Source organism: Panthera pardus, unplaced genomic scaffold (assembly GCF_024362965.1).
Source record: "Panthera pardus isolate Hobbes unplaced genomic scaffold, ASM2436296v1 HiC_scaffold_2, whole genome shotgun sequence".
Classification (NCBI taxonomy): domain Eukaryota; kingdom Metazoa; phylum Chordata; class Mammalia; order Carnivora; family Felidae; genus Panthera; species Panthera pardus.
In genome coordinates this window covers 38,361,614-38,383,976 of record NW_026526765.1, presented here as the reverse complement: position 1 = coordinate 38,383,976, position 22,363 = coordinate 38,361,614, and positions in this window count along the sequence as shown.

The following is a 22,363-nucleotide window of genomic DNA, read 5'->3' as shown; positions in this document are numbered from 1 at the left end:
TACATCATCTTTTTTTTCCCATTTTTTTAATGTTTATTTATTTTTGAGAGAGGGAGAGAGAGAGCATGACTGGGAGAGGGGCAGAGAGAGGAGACACAGAATCTGAAGCAGGCTCCAGGCTCTGAGATGTCAGCAGAACCCAACGCAGGCTGGAACCCTCGAGCCATGAGATCATGACCTGAACTGAAGTCAGACAACCGACTGAGCCACCCAGGCACCCCAGGACTTACATCTTCTTATGACTCTGCCAGCTGCTGTCTAGGGCCTGTGCTTGACTGAGAGGGCTAGTGTCAGTATAATGTCCCCGCCGGCCCTTTGGCCAAACAGAATGAATGCTAGCTAAGGCAGCAATAGCTTAGCTACATTCTAGACCCTTGCCTGTAACAGGAATCCCAGATCAAGGGCGAAGGCCCTGCTATAGTACTTCTAGTGCTCATTCTGTGGCAGCGTGGAGCACAGGGAAAGCGTGGCCTTGGTTGACCACTTTGATTCATTAAAAGAGAGTGGCTGTTTAAGGCTGTCAGTTAACTACCCTTCCTGCAGAAGACTTATTTGAAGGGGGTTCTGAGTAGGAAATCTTCATGACCACCTCACCCCAAGAATATCTTTTCAGAAACATACTGACCAGCATCATCTAAATGAAGAATGCAAACATATTTTTTGTTAATATGTAAGTTGTGAATAGTTAATCTGAAATTCTATTTCAATTATTATAATAGGAAACCAGAATAAAGGCATGACATAAATGTGGCAAAGAATATTTTAATCTTGCCAGTATCTTCAAACTGACTTCAATTCAGAGACTTTTTTTTTTCTCTCAAAGCAACTATTTTGTTCTTCTATAAGTAGTATTCTAAGTTCACTTTTTCCTCAAATTATTCTCAAGCAACTCTGTCTACCTTGAAAACATGCTTTCACAGCCTTTCCATCATTGACATGACCCCCAACTTTGCATCACCTCTACTCTGAATCAGGTCCTCTTATACAAAAAGAAGATACAAATGAAAATGAAAGTCAAAATTCTAATAAAATTCACATAAAAAACAATGTAATAACTGATGATGTTTTGCTGAAGCCAAAACAGTCTGTGGCGAATATTGTCATTGCAGTTTCCTTTCCTTTTGGTGTCTTATTTTTTCAGTGTGTCACGGGCTGCTTTGATTTCCCCATTTACTTTTCTCTGTTTGATTTCTTGTAAAACTGTCATCTGCACATTGTGTTGAATAGTTGTTTGGCCCTCTGTCATGTATACAATTCATCTCAAGTCTTCACTCAAGATCTTGTGACGAATGGGGCATCTGGGTGGCTCAGTCAGTTGAATACCCAACTCTTGATTTCAGCTCAGGTCATGATCCCAGCATTGTAGGCTTGAGCCCTGAGTCAGGCCCCATGCTGAATATGGAGGCTGTTTGAGATTCACTCTCTCTGTCTGTCTCTGTCTCTCTCTTTCCCCCCACCCTCTTCCACTCTCCTCCACACCTCTCTCTCTCTCTCTCTCTCTAACATAAAAATTGTTTAAAATATTAAAAAGAGATCTTGTGACAATTAAATCAGCATTAATAAATCCCAATTTGATTCAAGTCAAAATATTAACACAAACACTGTCATCTATTCTATGGCCATTAACCAAAGAATATAGAAAGTTTATATATTTTACATTACCATTAAAATTAAATAGATAAAATAATTATACATATATAAATAAAGAGCTACATGCATCTATTGATCTAATCCTAAAGGTATAGTGACTATACTTACTTTCCTCATATTTTGCCCCTATTCACTCAGCTGAAGGAGTACCATTTTCTATTTGATTTTAGGATTTGTTGTCTGCATTAGGTAAGGCAACTTGTGTCTGGTACCTTCTTTCTGAAGTATTACCAAGACCTATAGATTCAAATGTTCCAGCAGCCTAGAGGTCAGAAAACCCTAAGCCTTATCCTGACCCTACAACAAATTTGGATTACATTATTATTTTATATTTGAAATGTTTAAAAACTATACCATTCAGAGCTAAAAGAGATCCTTAAAAATTCTATTTCTGTCATCTTGTTTTACAATGATTTGCCATTGGTGGGTCACACAGTAACTGTTAGCAAAGGAGAAGGCAATGTCTCTGTCTCCTTGCCCCTATCTTCTATGCCTCTTTTATAATACACATGAACCACATGTGCAATTAAAAAATTCAAAGGAACTAACGAGCTTTTTTACCTGGCTTTAAGATCTTTTAAGTCTTTATAAAGACCCCTTGTCAAACATGTGATGTCATTCGAATTAAGCTGTGGATATTTTCCTAGTACTTCCATTGTGACAACTTCTAAGACAATGTAGATCAGATCATTCAGCTGTACTTTATATGGGATATAAGGTCACAATTACTACATCCAGAAGGATTGGCATGCATAAAATAATTTTTTCTCTTGGTTTTGGCATCTTTGGTAGATGTGGGAGGAAAACTACTTGATTGAGATATTCGAAATCTAGAATAAGAATACATAAGTGATTGAAAAAATAAATAAGTAATGAAGATACCTAAGAATGTACTTGTTTGGATGCCAAATTCCAAGTATTTGCTTTTATTTAAAATAAATACAACACTAAACAAGTTATTTTTTAACTGATAATATTAGCAGGCTATTTTTTAATATCATAAGGAAGCAGATATCTGAAAGAACTGCACAGCAAATAAATGATGAAAAGTTGTATGTTATCCACACCTAGCATGTAAGTCAAATGTCCAGAAAATGTTTTTGTATAGATCGTATTTGTTGTGTAATATGAAGCAAGAATATCCATTTTCCCCCTCATTTCTCTGTTTTTCCTATTACAAGGTCAACTGCAGAAGAACAGTGTGTTGCTAGTGTGCCTGCCAAGTTTTAATTGAAATGTTGTGATAAATTTCACTGCCAGGTCAGATGTTATTTTCTGGTTAAGGAAGGTCAAGCTGGTCTCTTAAAGAACCACTTTTGATTTTTATAGTGTCCAGTGATTTGTTCCTGGAAGTTGATTTACCGCAGATCTGACCTCTGTCCTCTCAGTTGACCTCTGCCAACATTTTGTCCCCAGTTCACCTATGGCCACTGGTAGAAAAAAAGTATTTTATTAAACTGGGCTTCTCATTTTATTAGTGTGAAAATAGGCCTTCCCTAATCGATAGAACAGGAAGCATTCACTTTATTGCTTTAGACTAGAGACTAAAGGTCATTTAACACAAATAGAATGATGCACACAACAAAAACAGCAGTAAATATTTGTTGGCTCAGCATAAAAAATTGGTTAGCATACTCAAAAAAGTCTGTTCTCTGGAGTGTATGCATTAGGCTAATAAAAATATTAAAATTGTTGAAATTTAGTACAATTATATTTTGTATAGTAATCCCTACAAATGGTCAAGTTTAGATTACAGATTTGGTTTGATTTTTGAAAATATCTGTCCAAAAGTTCTTAATAGGATTGGTATAATATCAATATTTATAAAGAATACAGCTTTATTCCACAAGTTCAGAGTGGCATTTTAAATTTTAATTCCAGTATAATTAACATACAGTGTTAGTTTGAGGTGCACAATATAGTGATTCAACAATTCTATACATTACCCAGTGGCCATTGTGATGAGTGTACTCTTAATCCCCTTCACTGATTTTACCCATCCCTCCACCCACCTCCAAGCAAGCTCAGCACCTAGATATCAGCATATCTGATAATAAATAACAATATTTATTATTATGAATATCGCAAAACTTCCTGTAGAGACAATGAATTTTGGAGAATGATAGTAAATTGCACAGCAAGAGAAACAAAAAAGTGGCAATAACTTTTTCATTTCATTGATGACAATGTTGTGGAGGTGACATGAGGAATCAAGGACTGTATTACCCCTTACCTTTATCTTGTTGACTTACTATTTCTCAAGTTGACTTACTATTTCTCAAGTTGGTTGGTGTGCTGACTATAATCGCTCAGAATCATTGGCCTGGCTTTGCAAGACCTACAAGATTCCATGGTTTTGTTTCAAATATACATCTTTTTTTTTTTTTTTTTAAGTTTTTAGGTAAATTCAAGTTAATTATCGTACCATGTAATATTAGTTTCAGGTGTACAATTTAGTGGTTCAACATTTCCATACAACACCTGGTGCTCATCACAGCAAGTGACTTCCCTAATCCCCATCACCTATTTAACCCATCCCCCACCCACCTCTCTCCTTACCATCAGTTTGTTCTCTGTAGTTAAGGTCTGTTTCTTGGTTTGCCTGTCTTTTTTTTCCCCCTTTGCTCATTTGTTTTGTTTCTTAAATTCCACATAAGCATCACTTCACCTTAGTAATATTTTCAGTCTCTCATTAACACTTGAATATTCTCTTACATTACTTGAACGACATCTTTCATTTTATCATTTCAAGACCACTTATTTAGGTCATTTGTATGATAGACAAATGTATACAAATACTAATATAATGATCATTTTCTGTCTACGTTTCTAATGTCTTATCAACTTTGTTTGATGTGTTATTGAAATACCATGTATATACACACACTATAGCAAAAATTTTCTACAATGACGGTGTTAATTAACATGGCAAAAATAAAAGGATGGTTGAGTCTACATATAACAGGCCTTTCTTTGAATAGTGGACAGGGGTTTCTGGTAAGAACTTGAGACATTTTAAACAATCTGCTTAAAGCTCATGATTGTTCTTGAGCAAATGACTGAGATAATTTCACAGAACATATAATTTAGAATTCACAGTTAAAGAATTATTACTTTTTAAAAATATATATATATATATTTATTTATTTATTTTTGAGAGAGAAAGATTAGGGGAGGGGCAGAGAGAGAGGGAGGCAGAGAACCCCAAGCAGGCTCTGTTCCACCAGTGCAGAGCCCAACACGGGGCTTGAACCCATGAACCCTGAGACCATGACCTGAGCCGAAACTGAGAGTCAGATGCTCAACCGACTGAGCCCCCCAGGTGTCCCAAGAATTAAGACTTTTGAATTTAGTTTTAATTGAGCTAATATACACAAAAGTATAAACACAACATGTGTTATTATTTTTTCATTTCTTTGTGGATTTTATTGAGAATGCTTACTTACTAAGCTAAATGTCATGCTTGCTTTCATTACTGTACAATGGCAGTGTGTGCATTTCGATGCTCTAGTTATTTATATCAAATATTGGCAGTCATAAAAAACTCAGAAAAATTTACTATACACAAGTACAGTAGTGAATAGAGTGCTGTGCAAGTCCAATTGTTTTATCATGGAAAGCAAGCAAGAAATTTGTCTTTATAACAAAGGATTAAGACATTACAATCAGTGGTCTAAGGTCATTCAGAAATGATCAGTCTCAGAGGTTTCAAGTGTGCAAATTCAGTTTGATTACCTTCTGTAAGATTAAGGAAATAGATTCTGTGGATCTACCTGAGGGGACACATAATTTGCAGAAATGAATTTTTTCACGTTCCACCCGTTATTTAAGCATGATGTTATTATAGTTCTGGATGTGTGAGAAGAGAGACCATGGCAACGAAAAGGATGCCTTTGGGTGTGATTTCCTTCAGATCACTGGAGATTGGAGGCCTAGGGAAGTAGGCATTAGGAGCTAATTTCATAAGCCTTGGGGCGCAAGGAGTATCCTGGGCCCAGTTGAAAAAGAGTAGCAGAGAGTTACAGAGGTATCTCTCCTCTCTGTGTCTGCTGGGAACCTAATACAAGAAGGAGAAGCTTAGCAACTTTGAATGACTGACTATTGGAATACTGTAATAGCAGTGGCAATAGACAGTTCCTGTTTTAAGTACTTTTGCTATACCTTGTACGAAATAGGGTGAACCAAAGAAGGAAGGAAAATGCACAGAGAGTGTCACGTGGTAATTGTAGTGGTCATACTGGTGACTACCTTGTAAGCAAATATGAAGGTAAATGTTACAGTCGTTTAGAAAAACGTGGGGAGCATTTGGGGCATGATGGTGGTGTCCATGTGCATGTGGTGATTCTTAAAAATAATACCTAATATTACATGTTAGGAAGACCTCAACTGGAAAGGGCCTCAAAAGTCCTTAAGCAGCAGGTAACAAGAGCCAATCACAACACAGGCACTATTCTAAGGGCTGTGCAGAAAATGACTCATTTAATTCTAACAACACTATAAAGTATTGCGATTATTATCTCCATTTTGCAGATGAGAATACTGAATTGGAGATATAAGAGAACAAGTAAATAGTAGAGCTGTGCTTCAAACACAGGTAGTTCATGTTCTCAAGTGGTTAGCCCTCGTATATCTCTTTTTTTAGGTGAGAACATAAATTAAAAAGTTGGTTTCCAAGCACACAGGACTAGTGAGCTCAAAGCTTGGATTTGAACTTAGGTCATTCTGCCTTCAAACTCAACGCTTTTAATTATCCCATTACCTTGTAAAGTATGTGAGGAATGTCTGAAGTGGTAAAGATTTCAAGATTCAGAGTTTTTCTGTTCTCTTACCTTAGCTGATAGGGGTTCTACCAGTGGAGAATGTTAAGAATTGCCTGTACATGCTCACCAAATCAGCTGTGATTTGGCCCACTCTGTTTCTTAATGTCTTAAGTAGCCAGTTGCCTCAAAAGTAAGTAATTTATTCCAAGTCACCTATTAGAACCAATATTTACTTAGAGCCTATGACATATTGGGCATTATGCTAAGCTTTGTATAGACTGTCAGTTTTTACAACAATGCTGACAAAAATGCATTATTACCTTATTAACTTTATTTTACAAATAAAAAAACAAATTTGAGAAGTCTCACCTAAGAGTAACCAGCTGACAAGGAACAAACCAGGTCTCTCTGACGATACTACTAATCCTATATGACCTTCTCTAGTACACTCGAACCCACTCAACTCTGTTCTGCAGTTATATGGACATAGACCATCTATGGTACAATCTTGTCTGAGCTTGACTTTATCATATCTGCCATCCTACTCTATTTACCTATGTTTTGTTTGACTTTCGTGGATAATCAATGACAATAGGAATGAAAAAGAAGAAAACAAAGCAAAATAATAATACATAAGTATGCATACACATATATACATAGTATGCATATATGTAAATTTTATATACATGTATATCATATACATATATATATATATATATATTCTTGTTAAAATACTTGTATGCTAGTATATCCCAAGGTAGTTCACAAAGGCCAATGATTATTTTGTGAAATGGATCTCATGTTTTATTTAATTCATATTTACTTATTAAGGGACTATAAACTTCAGTGTGCTTCCATATTTCTCACCTGCCTTCGTGTACTTTGTCCTTTGTGCTTATAAATTAACGAACTACTATTTGAAAGCATTTGAAAGCATGTCCTTTTGTTTTGTTTTGTTTTGTTTTTTCAATTGATGTTTAGTAGATGCCACCTGTCTCAGTGGACAGGTTGTTTGTTGTTATCAGGGCAGCATACAAAGTACAGCGTGTATAAACACAGTGGTTGGAGTCTAATTACTTGAGCTCTTTATGGAGGTGGATCATCTCACAGCACAATGCTCAACAGGACAAAGTAAGGCCAATTGTCTTTTACAGCATCAGCTGCTGCCCAGAGTTTGGTGTTTTGCCACCGACACCAAGTCTTCTTTGTTTATCAGGTAATTAACGGTAATGATGTCTTGCTGCTTAGCTTTGTTGCCGAACCAAGGCTCCTTCTTTGTGGATTTGGGAGAACTCCTAGTCTTAAGGCCGGTGGCTTGACTGTCGTAAGCAACAGCAGGCAATTCTGGGCTTAATTACCTCCCCGTTTTGTTCTTTACATTGGGCAATAAACATCCAGTCTAAAGGCAATTTGTGGGAGTAAGGGGAGAGAAAAAGGAGGGGTGCCTCCTCATGGCAATGCATCCATCAAATAAACTAACTTAAAAATGTTTTGACCTTGAGTTTTTAAACATTATTGTAATTCCCCATCTTATAAAGAAAAGCATTTTAAAGAAAGTTATTCAAATAAAACACAACCCTACAGATAGGCAGTCTGTTTATGAAATATGAGGGAATTCAATTACCCATGAATGGATGAATGGCTTTTTTTTCGTCGCTTTGTCTGGTCATCATTGTTACTGTGGATTTCTTTAACAAAACATATCAAAATAAACAGAAATGTCTTCAATGAACTGTGAGCCTGTATTTAAGTGGCATATCTATAGGAGTGTGCCTCTCTGGGGTGTATTTAGTATGGCTATGATTTTTTTAATGGTACATTATTGAATTTTTAGCAAAGTCACACTAAAAAAAAAAATTACTGCATAAGAATAAGCAATGCTCTAGAAAAGCACCACATGTGGATTTTATTTTTTTTCTTGCAAAAAGCAGAAATATGTATTTCATTAAGAAGTCTTAAAGTTGAAGACAGCTTGGTTAAATTCTATTGATTATAGATAAATGCATATGGAAACTATACATATGTGCTTGAGTAGTTGTAATTTTTTAATCTCAGTGACCAAATGACTATTAATTCTTAGGGTTTTTGGTATGAAATCCATACTTTATTTATTTATTTTTTAAAAATTTAATGTTTATTTTTGAGGGAGAGAGAGAGAGAGAGAGAGAGAGAGAGAGAGAGAGAGAGGAGGATGAGCAGGGGAGGGGCAGAAAGAGAGAGGGAGACACAGAATCTGAAGCAGGCTCCAGGCTTCTAGCTGTCAGCACAGAGCCCCATGTGGGGCTCAAACTCGCGAACCGTCCTGAGCTGAACAAAGTCGGACGCTTAACTGGCTGAGCCACCCAGGCACCCCTGAAAAATCATATTTTAAAAGAAACTTCACTATGCAATATTTGCTAGTAATTTTCAGTTCTCATTAGTGATATTTGAAACACTTTAAAATCCTCAGAAGTAGAGATGATTTTATTAATTATAAGCTGTAGTATTACCCATACTATTTTTGCTAGATAGCTTTTGTGAATAAATGACCAACCATTTAAAATAAAGTTTGCCTGTTCCATATTAAGCATTTAATTATTCTACAAGGTAGTCCATATTTTGGCCCCTTTTCATTTAATAGAGTATCTGGGTTAAATGATAGAATCTGCATATAACAAATCAAGAGGTTCAGTATATATTTCAAATAGTGAAACAATTTTCCATCACATTTCACAAATTTAAACCCTGTGTGGAAGGTTTCATATAGAAAGGGAGGAGGGCATTTGTTTATAAATGTGATTTGTATGTCTTCTAAAGAAATGTTGCACCAGATATCTTTAGTCTGGTGAAATTCCTTCCGTATCATTAGAAATATCCCTACTTCTTACTAACGTTCCCCAGATTTTCATAGATGGGATGTTTTCTAAAGATGGTGCATAACCCTCTCCCCAGTATGAAAACAAAGAAGCACTGGTTTCCAAGTAATCTTTTCCATTTTTAACTACATTTGGAAAAATGAGGTTTACATGTCCATTCGATTTTATCCCATTTTTATATGTGAATAGACAAGTGAATATTTTAACCAGTATCCAGGTTATCAAATGCAAAATATCAAAAATATTGTCAGATTTTCATTGCATCTATAATTTATCATAAGGCTATAATAAGGCCATTGGGAACATTTACATTTTAAAAAAGGATTTGAATTATTTTTCCGCTGAATTTACTCATTATTGAGTTACCATGTTTAAAATTTATTCTACAAGTGGGATAGTGTACAGAGGCATATGGCTTATACTAAAGTAATTTTGAAACGCTATCAAGGTGACATGATATTAATAACCTATCAGAGTTTATTTGCAGAGCCCTTGAAATGTAACAGTTCTTTCTCTTTTAATTTCAATATTTTCTCTAGGCTCGAGGTTCATAAAGGAACCCAGAAGTCCTTCATACCATTGTTTCATATTTCCCTCATACATGCAATAAGCATAAAGGGCTCAGACTGAGTTGGCTCTTAGTAAATCATAGCTACTATTAATTCATATCACAATGACAATTATAGTTTATTATTATTTTATTGTGCAAAGAGGAAAATTACAGTAATTGTCTTTGGACATGTGTTGTCAATTGAGGAAAAAATAGTTTTATATCTAAGAAGAATGGTTGTGACTGTTACTTTTGGTAAATAACAGCAACATCACCATGGGTCTGGATGAAGGCTGGAAAGAGAAAAGTGTAGTTACTGGAAACCCCTCTCACTTTTCTTCCAATAAGCAATATGGGTTTATTTTCTGCATTCTAAACTACAAACCAATGCAAGAATAGTGAAGGAAGCACTAATTTCTTAATTAAGACCCAGGATATACTCTGCAAATGCAAGAAAGAGATCCCTAAAATCACTTTCACCTTAGGCAATTTTTTTTACAACAACAAATGTTGTGGCCATCTAATGTTTAGTGAAACAATAACAACAGGCAAGCCAGCTGATGTTTCTTTGTTTAATTTAATTCTTTGGGATGGAACTTTTTAGACATGGACTTAGTGACTTCATTTGAGCATCTGTAGTCACATGCTTTGTTGATTTGAACAGTAAGGATAGATTCATGTACACATACACATAATTACAATATCACAGTATATTTTGGTAATTTTAAAACTGAAATTAAATTTTAAATTCAAATAAAAGTTTGAGAAAATTCACATGTGATCAAAGTTTTAGGTAAGGATGAAATATTCAAACTTGATGGAGACAGTGTTCAAGTTCCTGATAACCAGCAAATATTAAGCAGATGATTTGCACACTGTTTTTCTTTCTTTGTGTTTTATTGTGTGTTTTTTTTTTTTTTTTGGCATTTCAACACCAAATTGCTTTTACATTTTACAAAGCATGGAAGAAAGAGGAAGTAATAATAATAATAATAATAATCCATTTTGACCATCTTATTACTTTCCCCTTATTCATTTAGAAGCTACAGTGGAGTCTTAACCATCCCATAAATACTTATTTAGTAAAAGGAAACAGAATATATTTTCCCTCAGCCTCTCCGCATTGATATATTGAAATAAGAGGGAAGGAAAAAAAAGGCCCATAATGCTTCATTAGTTAATTGTGCAGAGTACAGCTCTTTAGGGGTAAACAAGTGAAGGACATTTGCTGAATGGCCCATCCTCGTCACGCATATTATGGCCTAATGATGCTAGTAATGGTAGGAGGCTCCTGGAGAGTCATCTGTCAAATTAGCACATTGAATTATTTATTGCCTCAGAGTAAAATTGTTGAAAGGTAACAGCTGAGACATGGTTTTTATAAATCTAAAATTCAAGAGAAAAAAACTAAAAAACTCACGCAGCTGCTTTGAGGGTGCGTGTGCTTTTTAACATTTGCATTTATGAACACAATGGTCCTTATTAGGTAAACAGAGATATTATTTTTACCTTTAAATCTGATATTTGGTGTGTGTGTGCATGTGTGTGTGTGTGTGCATGAAATCCTGAGTATTTCATGCCATTAATTATAATGGAAGAAACTAAAATTCAAGTTAGTTGTTATTTTAAGTTTTCATAACTTGCTTCCACTCTATCACCTATGTACAATGTAAGATGAAATGCCAATTTTTACTAGGCTCTGTGCCCACGAACTAAGATGAAGAATATACTTCTTTCCTTCCAGGTTGTGCAGCTGTTCATATTTCTGTTCTAGCACAAAGTTGTCAAAGACAAAAAGTCTGTCTTCCCGGGACTTAGAGGAGACAAACCTATGCTTGGTTCTATGAAACAAGACAATAAGCATAAGAAACAAATTTGGAGCAATGTAAGCATTTGAAAGCCTGAACAGGCTAAAAAATTTGAGTCTTTCAAAAAATATTTTATTGTTTGTTCAGTATTCATGTAGTGGATGTGGGCAGAAAAAAATTTTTTTTTCTGTTAGTAAATATTACATAGAGAAATAAATTCACTTACCAGTTTCTTCCATTGATAATGAAGGTCATTGTTCTGGAAGAAAGAAAAAGAAAAAGGAAGAAAAGTTTACTGATTCTCCTGTTATAGTAGTAATGGTGGGAGGCTCCTAATAGCTCTTTATTTATTTATTATTTTTTTAAATTCCAATGCTGAAATAGACAACTATTTTGGAAAGTTTGAAATTTTGATGATAAAATAGATCACCAATTTTAAATAGGCAAAGCTACACTATCTGGTCTCAGTAGTAATTGGATTACCTTCCAAAAACATTACATCTGAATCACTTTGTGTAATTGAAGGTGCGTGTATGTATATATCCTTTTGGTCAGAAACAGTTCCAATTTACTCTCATGATGTTCTTTTACCCTGAGAGACCTGGCACCTCTGGGCTGGCCAGTCTTTCACGGGGCAAGGGACCATAGAGAAACTCACATTAGTTCAGGGTCTTGAAGTATGAATGGGATAGTGATGGGCAGAAAAAAATAAGCGTGTACAGTCATCCTGTAGAAAAAGCTGTCAGGAAGGAAAAATTGGTGAATATATAAAAGAACATTAGTCTAAAAACCAAGCTGTGCAAGATCATGAAATGTTTTAAGTATTTATTCAGGAATATACGCTTTATTTTTAGAAAAAAATAATTTTCTTTTAAACATTGATTGAAGATCCTTAAGCCATGTTACACACTACATGTATAATCCATGGAAGAAATTGGAAGCATGTTTGCTAAGATAATGGTGGCAATAATTGAAATCAAGAAATCTATTCAGCAGAAGAATCTTTAGGTAAAGATTAAATAATGCTATCCATACTTAGGAAAGCACTACATACACTCTAAAAATTATATGCATGCTGGTTTTCATTATTATCACCACCATTACTACCACAAAGAGTGCATGACATTGCAGAGGGTGGTAACAGAGAAAGAGGAAAAATGTAGTGTACTAAACCAAGTAATCTCTGTCCTGAGAGACTAGCAAGGCGATTGTGGAGAAACAAACGTCACTGGGAGAGGACTGAGTTTGGTACTGAAGATAGTAAGATTCCATTATGGACATTTTGACTTGGAGATGTGGGTAAGGTACTCAAATAGAAATGTCCGGGAAGGTGATGAGAAGTGGAAATGTAGCTCAAAGATAGGTGAGGGGAATTTACAGATTAAAAACTAAAAATGGCATTCATACAGGTAGGAAGGCTCGGAGATAGCTAACATGGTTATTTGGTGCCATCTGCCCAACACAAATGTTTGCCTGCACAATTTACTTTACTTTGACAATGTGGACATCATATTGAATCAGTACTGTTCTTATCATGGCAGAAACTTTCCCATCAAAGTCTTGTTTTGCCTGCTGCTGTTGCCACTTCAATTCTTTTTATTTCAGCTCCCCTTTCCTAAACTGTTTTTTCTCGTTTCCTAAATTATTTTTTTATTGCCTCTCTGTTTTTGTGTGTCTGTGTGTCTACCATAGCCAAAGGTCTTCGTGATTTGGCTATTCGTATTTTAACTTCTTCAAAGGAATAGTGAAATGAGAAAATATTATTTTAGGTCCTTAAGCATTTTCTTTGCATTATCTAATTTCATTAGCAATTCATGGGGAAATTGTTATTCCTGGTTTGTAGGAGTTAAAACTGGTCCTCGGCAAAGTTAAAGAACCCACCCCAAATCATGCTGCTAATGATCCCAGGTCTGTTTAATCCCAAAGTTTTGGTTTTGCTCTTGTTATTTCTGTCTCACACTGTCTCCTGCATAGACACCTCTCTACTATATTTTTCCTACCATCTCAGCTTTCTTACTTTCATTCCTAATAATTCTCCTTAATCCCATACATGGGTTCCAGTTTTCCTTGTCTTTCACTAAACTCTCTTTTTCTAGATTTACTCCTTCATTTGGCTGCTTTGGTGCATTGAAGTCTTCTCTTCGTCTTTTCTTATGCCGATCTACTAAAATACCATGAATTATAGTAATTCAGTAATATTTAAAACACTTTTACCTTTATTTTTTTATTTTTTTAAATGTTTATTTGAGATAGAGTGTGAGACAGAGCATGAGCAGGGGAGGGCCAGAAAGAGGGAGACACAGAATCAGAAGCAGGCTCCAGGCTCTGAGCTGTCAGCACAGAGCCTGACACGGAGCTCGAACTCACAAACCATGAGAACATGACCTGAGCCGAAGTCGGACGCCTAACCGACTGAGCCACCCAGGCACCCAAAACACTTTTACCTTTAAAATTGACAGAGGTATTCCAAGTCGTCTCAAATCTTCCCTTCTCACCTATACTCAAAAGAGAGAGCTGGAATCTCTTGCTTTATGTTCCGAAGACCACACAGTGACAACGGAATAGAGACGCTTAATCTTAGGTGTGTGCCTTTTATCCAGAGAAATCACCAACAGTTTTGCCTCTGTTAGGAATACACTCTAAGTTGCACTGTTATGATTTTAATGCATGTACTCCTCATACGTGGTCCACTGAGTTGTTTAAAAATGAAAATTTTAGGGGCGCCTGGGTGGCTCAGTCAGTCCAGCGTCTGACTCTTGATTTTGTCTCAGGTCACGATTTTACCATTTATGGGATTGAGCCCCATGTCCTCAGTGATGGTATAGAGCCTGTTTGGGATTCTCTCTCCTTCTCACTCTGTCCCTCTCCCCTACTCACTCTCTCTTTCTCAAAATAAATAACTAAACCTAAAAAAAAAAAAAATGAAAATTTTATACAGATTAGAACTGCTTCCAGCACTCAGATACATTTTTAAATAGTTTTTAAGACTAGTTCTCTATAACAAACCCCGTGTGAAAGTTGGATTGATTGAGGTAATGTGTAGCTGACGTTTACTGACATTCAGAAAACCAGAATTTTCTCTATCATACCAGAGCATCCACAAGGAGTCGATGCAGCCAACTGTGAAAGCAGCTTACGATTAGCTCTCTGTGGAGGAAGGCTAAAATAATTTCCCATCTAGGAGCTTCTGTTGACATGCATGTGGGAAGGTTTTGGAGACAAACTGGGGTTTTATTTTTAAGGTATATAATTTCAAAAGGAACCATATTTACACACACTGTAAGACCTGAGGGGAGTGGTGTTGGCAATCCAGTAGGTGGCAATCTTCCCTCAGAATAAGTGTCAAACCAGGGTCCCAGTTCAGGTTGGGGAGGTGCCGCTTGCCTAAATTTGCACCAAGGTTCTGTCTCTGACAGTTCAAAACCCCAAAAAAGAGAAAAAGTTCTCCCACTCCTTTCAGGTAGTGGACTCAATTTTAATGACTATACCTTGCTCGCCTAACTAAATTAGGCCTTCTTGGTTCTTACATTATTTTTTTCTTGTCATTAGTAACTGAGGTATAGCTACATTAATATAATATCTCCATCCTCCTCCTCAAATTACTCATGTGCTGTATATTAGAAACTCCTTTTTGCCAAAGACCTATTTGTAACACTTTCAAGAGAGTTAATGAGAATCTGTAAAATATTATCACCCTTGCAATATTTTTCAGACAAAATTTAAATGATTTTGTGGGTTACATCTGACTGTCCACTATATCTATTCCACTCATTTGGGAACTTAGAGTTTAGGTTTTGAAAAACTTTGTGCAAAAAAAACCCCAAGTATTTCCCAGTCAGAAGTTTGAAAAAAAGTACTCCTATTTTATGAGGAAAGACAAAAGTAATCAGAACACCTCAGCTTGGAGAGAAGATTTACAGACACATTGTGCTGTGCTCTAATACTGAATTTTTGTTGTAAATTTTTTTGGTGAAATGTAATATAGTTACTGTTGCCAGGATTTTAATGCCATTTTTCCTAGCAACCACAGCATAGGCTGGCTGCAATCTTTAGTCTTCTTTACACCTTTGTTGCTGTTTTTAAGAAGTCCATTATTTTATTTTAAGTAATTTTTTTTTTTTTAATTTGACACTTGGTCTCAGAAATACTAATACGGTGGTGTTACTACGATCCAGAAATATTCAGCTCTTCTCAGCTGCTGTATAGAAGAGGGAATTGTATTTTCTTGTTCACTTGATGCTATATGTGGGTGCAACTCACTTTAGCACAGAAGTGTGCATAGAAGTGACACATGTCACTCCTGAGCAGAAACACTGAATTGTCTGAGAGTTTCCAGAGTGGCTTCTCTGTCAGCCTCAGCCTCATTGAAGTCCAAGTGGATGGAAGTCCCTAGTTTATCAAAACAGATATATAGCATGGTCATGGTCATGGAATAAACCTTTATTGTCCTAGGCCATCGAGATGCGGGATTTGTTTGATAGCTTAGTATAACTCAACCTATCCTAATACCATAGAAATAGTAGTAGGGATAGGCGATAAATTACAATACATCATATACTGTGCTTTACTCTCCCCTTCCAGGACAGGGAAAAAAAAGAGATGCAAAGCACGCAGAGGCAACATATATTATGGAAGTACACACTTGAGCACTGAAATTATCTCAAACTGCCAAAGTGTTTTCCTCGTTTGAAGGAGGTAATTGCTCCTCTACTCTCCCTCCCATATGGGTGAAAGTTAGACCCCTCTCTCATCAAGCAACAGTTTTATTTTCTCAGTAAGTGGTGAGAATCTTTTGGCAGATGGTATTCCAGACAAAAACTAGAACATCCGAGGTTTAACTGATAATACAGAAAGTTGAACTTCAGGACTAAGGCAAGAGGTAATTATAATTGGTACATAGCAATTACAAATGCTTGTAAGGTGTTTACCAAGGTATACCTCTGTCGCAGAACTTTCTGGATACTTCAATATTCATTGTGGGTTTCCAAAAATAAAATACAGCATTGCTGGCAATGTCTAAAGGCTAATAATTTCTCTAAAATATCTCACTCTGACTTGTCTTTTAATAAAAATATTCCCCTATAAAAAAGAGTAATGAATTTAACCATTACACAGAAAATTTCCTTCATAATCATTTCCATTTAGGAGCATGCTTCTGAAGGAATCAGAAAAATTTATAAATGATTTTTTTGTAATAAATTCATGGTTGTTTCTAAATACTACCATAACACTCACTTGCATTCTGGTATGTTTCCTGGTTGGGAAGAGAAAGGAGTAGTTGAATTTAGTACCTTGGAAATTACACACCATCCTGGTGTTATACCCTTGGTGAGTGTTGAGTATCTATTTTTTTTAATGTTTACTTATTTTTGATAGAGAGACAGAGCATGAGCAGGGGAGGGGCAGAGAGAGGGAGACACAGAATCAGAAGCAGGCTCCAGGCTCCGAGCTGTCAGCACAGAGCCCGATGTGGGGCTCAAATTCACAGACCATGAGCTCATAACCTGAGCTGAAGTCGGACACTCAACCAACTGAGCCACCCAGGTGCCCTGAGTGTTGAGTATCTAAATTCCATCCTTCATTCATCAGGATATTAATCAAGGGTTGAAACGTGCCTTGTTGGAGCACAATTTCAGTGCCTGATTTTTCTATTTTTTTTCTATTTTAATAACTTATAGTTTAATTTACATTTACTCAACAATTGTTTGTCGCATACCTGTTGTTACAAGGCAGGCTCAGTGTTTAACACTAGAGATGCAAATTTGAAGGATATGTGATACTTATGCCAAAACAGGTCATTATTTGTCAGACAATATAAATGACTTGAATGTACTATAAATGAAAAAAATAAGTTATTTGCAGATGCTTTGGATACTAAGACAATGAAGCAGTTGATGGTATTCTAGAGAATGATCAGAAGCACAATGTTTGCAAACTTCATGTGATTATTTGGAGAACTATGTATGATCTGCTGCGGTTCAAATGGCCCAGGGGAGAGGCCCCTGGGTGGCTCAGTCAGTTAAGCATCTGACTTTGGCTCAGGTCATGATCTCCTGGTTCATGAGTTCAAGCCCCACATCAGGCTCTGTGCTGTCAGCACAGAAGCCCACTTTGGATTCTCTGTCCATCTCCCCCGCCTCTGCCCCTTCCCTGCTTGTGTTCTCTCTCTGTCTCTCTCAAAATAAATAAAGTTTTTTAAAAAAATGGTCCAGGGGAATTGGGGATATAGGACTTACATAAGAATATTTATTATTTTTTTCATATTTCTGGGGAGAGGCAGACAGAAAGAATCTCAAGCAGGAGCCCAATGTAGGGCTTGATCTCACAAACAGAGAGATCATAACCTGAGCTGAACTCAAGAGTCAGATGCTTGAGTGACTAAGCCACCCAGGTGCCCCAAGAATATTTCTTGATTTAAAATAAATGCAACTTTATAACTTGCTTAAGAAGAAACACTTGGGGCATTTAAAGATAGAAAATAAGTAAGGATCTTTGAAACTCACCGAGTAAAATGTCCTGTAAATACAAACCACAGATGGTCCAAATAAGAGGCTGATTGGAATACTAAGGTGGATGAATGGGGCCCTAGTGGAGATAAGGTAGAGAAATAAACATTTATTGATCACATAGATTTTCTAGACCCTTTGGAGGTATTTTGCACATTACATCACATTTTCTATTCACAACCAGCCAGTCAAGTGGGCATTAGAATTTCCATTTCAGACACTCAAAAGGCTCTTACACAAAAGGAGGAAAGACATTCATTTCCCTTAAACCACAAACAAAAGCCTCTTTTTCAGAAAATAAATTTTGTAACTGTTAAATAATCTGTCATGTTTACTTACGATACACAGTTATAGTTTAGTTTTAGAAGTTTTGCATTTCTTATAAACCTTGCTGTAACTAGGGTATTGACTTATGTCAATGAAAAGAACTTAGTGCTGTATATATTTTTTGAAAATGAATGTATTTTAATACTCAGTTTTAATACTCAATAACAATTATTTTCTTAGGTGCGCTGCTTAATCAGAGATTCCTTTTTGCCATGAGAACAACTCACTTCTATTTTTTTCTTCATCCCATTTTTTTCTGGCTAATACATCTTGCTATCAATCAGTAAGGCAGAAAAAATTACCGTTAGATATCTAACATTATTTAATGCAATGATAGAAATGGTTCCCTAATAAATACCCACACCCAAATTCTCTTATTTTTTCAGCAATACTGACAGATAAACAAAGCTTCAGCCATGACAAAGCTTCATGCTGCCTTTAAACTTTAAGATTGGGTGGTGATAACTCCTCTACAGTCTCTTCATTCCACTTTCTGCCTTTTTCATTCACTGACCCGTTTCAGACTAAAGCGCTAAAACCATGTATGCCCAACACATTCCCCACATTCCCCCAAACTTTCACCATGGTTTTCAGCCCACCCTTCTTGTACAGACATTTCTTACTTGCCTTTGGTTAATGCATCATCAGAGCTGTTCTATCACAACTTGCACACACGGATCAACATCTCACAATATGCACAAATATAAAGCAACACGGCTGGCTGACAGTGGAGTCTAGAGAAGAGGTATACTGGGTGGCGGATAAGTCTATCCACTGCTTCCACATAAACACGGTTTTATAGCAAAGGCACGAACAGCAGCCAAGAGCACAAGTAGCCGCGGCACCCTCTGAGCTTAGTTGTTATAATCCATACATGGCCAAAGTATCCCAGTGAAGTTGCAAAAATGGAAATATTTAAGTGTTCTCTCTGACTGGGACAGTGAGCTTCCCCAAACTGTCAGTGAGCCCTTCAAGTCCGCATTCAGCCTCTCTCTACCTCAGGAAAAAATCAATAAGGTATTCCACTTTGAGAAGAGGCACTCCTAACCAGTGCCTAAAGATCTGTTTGCGGCTGTTGGTAGGTTTTGCTTGTGCCGCTACCTGTTTTTACATGGCGACACGTAGGTGTTTGTGGTGCCTAATCAATCATCAATGATGTCAGTCCATTTGGTGTGCAGGTATCTGAAAGGTGAACCGGCTGTATCCAGACATTAAAATCACACATTACAAATACAAATCAAAAATCCAACATTTCAGCCATTCCCTCCAATTTATACTTCCACAGCAAATTTAACCCTGATAATTATTACATGAACTCCCTTCAAAATACGAAACAAACAGCAACTAAAAAAAAAAAAAAAAAAAAAACAATATGATGGATTACATTCATTACACCCAAATAGTTAAATAATTTATTGCTAATAAATGCAAATTTGAACTCTTAATTCAAAATAATTTAAAACCAACTCAAGGAAGCTATTGAACATGGGCCTGGAGGAGCACTGTGGTCCCTAGAGCAGATTTTGTAATATTATGGTAAGATATCTTGACTTGAATAGGTGGATAGGGTCTATGGTGAGGGCCTCTGCATTACTCCACTCTGCCAAATGAAAGAACTGACTTCTGGTGGAAAATATATGCACACACTTGTTCATTTGTATAAAAAGGAAAAAGTAGACAAACTAAAGATTGCTGATCTGAGAATATTTAATCATCACTAAAATTTGGTAGAAATAGAAATTATCAATGCCATGAAGTTGAGAATTTCCAACTATCAATATACTGCAGTAGCAAATGTCATTTCTCCTCATTTTTTAGAATCAAACTTGAGCTAGTTTCAGAATGGTTTATGAATGAGTATATCTATAGACCCATTATAATAATCAACTATAATAGCCTGATATATTACAAGAGTATAAAAGAGGACGGTGTGATTTTACTTTGACAAGCAATTCTCAGCATTCATTCAACAAATACATATTCAGTTGTTGGTATATTCCAACCTCAATGAGACCAAAATAAGCATATACCAATCCCTTATTGGAGGAAGTTTTTTTTTTTCCCCACAGAAATTATAGTTTGGGTAGACATAAAATAAGTTTAATGAGTTTATAACTGAGACAGTAAACTGGCTACTCAGAGGTTACAATACAGACTAGATACACTTTGGGAGCTCACGGGGTGTTAAAATATTTGAAGTGGCATTTGAAAATGGGCAGATTTCATATACTACCTTGTTTCCTGGCTTCTTTATGAAATATTAGAAGATGGCCACAAATACGTGAAGCTGAATAGCAGACCACATTCTCTCCAGTTTTCAACAGTCCTCACTCCTTGCTAACACCCCAGAGATACACTCATCTATGTCACGGGCAGGCCTGGCTCCTGAGATACCTGAGTTTTACATCCTTGTCTTAAATAGATTCTTTCACAAAAGATGGAATGAATTATGCATATCTCCAGACAGGTGTCACCCTTTTGGTCACTTATCTCAGATAACTTTTTCTATCTCAGCTCCTATCTCAATTCTTTTGTTTGTTTCATTTATTACCTTTCATTATTGTTTTATTTATTCCATTATTGATTTATTTATTATTTTGCAAAACTATTCATTATTGCTTTTATTTAAATTCTAGTTAGTTAACATATAGTGTAATATTGATTTCAGAAGTAGAATTTAGTGATTCATGACTTATATATAACACCCAGTGTTCATCATGGCAAGTGCTCTCCTTAATGCCCATCACCCATTTAGACCATTTCCCACTTCCCATCATCCCCCTCCATCAACCCTCAGTTTGTTCTTTATAGTTAATAGTCTCTTATTTTTCTTCCTTCCCCTATGTTCATCTGTTTTGTTTTATAAATTCTACATATGAGTTAAATTATATGGTATTTGTCTTTCTCTGACTGATTTTGCTTAATTAGCATAATACACTCTAGCTCCATCCACATCCCTGAAAGTGGAAAAATTTCATTCTTTTTGATGGCTGAGTAATATTCCATCGTGTGTGTGTGTGTGTGTGTGTGTGTGTGTGTGTGCGCGCGCGTGCGCGCACACTCACATACACACCATTTCTTCTTTTCCTTATCCATTCAGCAGCTGATGAACATTTGGGGTCTTTCCTTAATTTGGCTATTGTTGATAATGCTCCTACAAATATCAAGATGCATATGCCCCTTTGAATCAGTATTTTCGTATCCATTAGGTAAATACTTAGTAGTGCAGTTGCTGGGTATAAGGTAGTTCTATTTTTAACTTTTTGAGGAACCTCCATACCATTGTCCAGAATGGCTGCACCAGTTTGCATTCCCCCCCACAGTGTAAGAGGGTTCCCCTTTCTCCACCTTCTTGCCAACAGCTGTTGTTTCCTGTGTTGTAAATTTTATTTTATCTTTTAAATTGTCTTTTTAATGTTTATTTTTGAGAGAGTGAGTCATAATGTGAGCAGGGGAGGGGCAGAGAGAGAGGGAGACACAGAATCCGAAGCAGGCTCCAGGCTCTGAGCTGTCAGCACAGAGCCTGATGCAGGGCTCAAACTCACAGACTGTGAGATCATGACCTGAGCCAAAGTCAGATGCTTAGCCGACTGAGCCACCCAGGTGCCGCATCCTGTGTTGTAAATTTTAGCCATTCTGACAGGTGTGAGGTGGTATTTCACTGTGGTTTTGATTTGTATTTGACTGATGATGAGTAATGTTGAGCATCTTTGCATGTATCTGTTAGCCATTCGTATGTCTTCTTTTTTGTTTGTTTTTAAGTAGGATCCATGCCCAGCATGGAGGTCCAACATGGGGCTTGAACTCACAACCCTGAGATCAAGACCTGAGCAGAGATCAAGAGTTAGACGTTTAACCAACTGAGCCATCCAGGCATCTCCTGTGTGTCTTCTTTAGAAAAAAATGT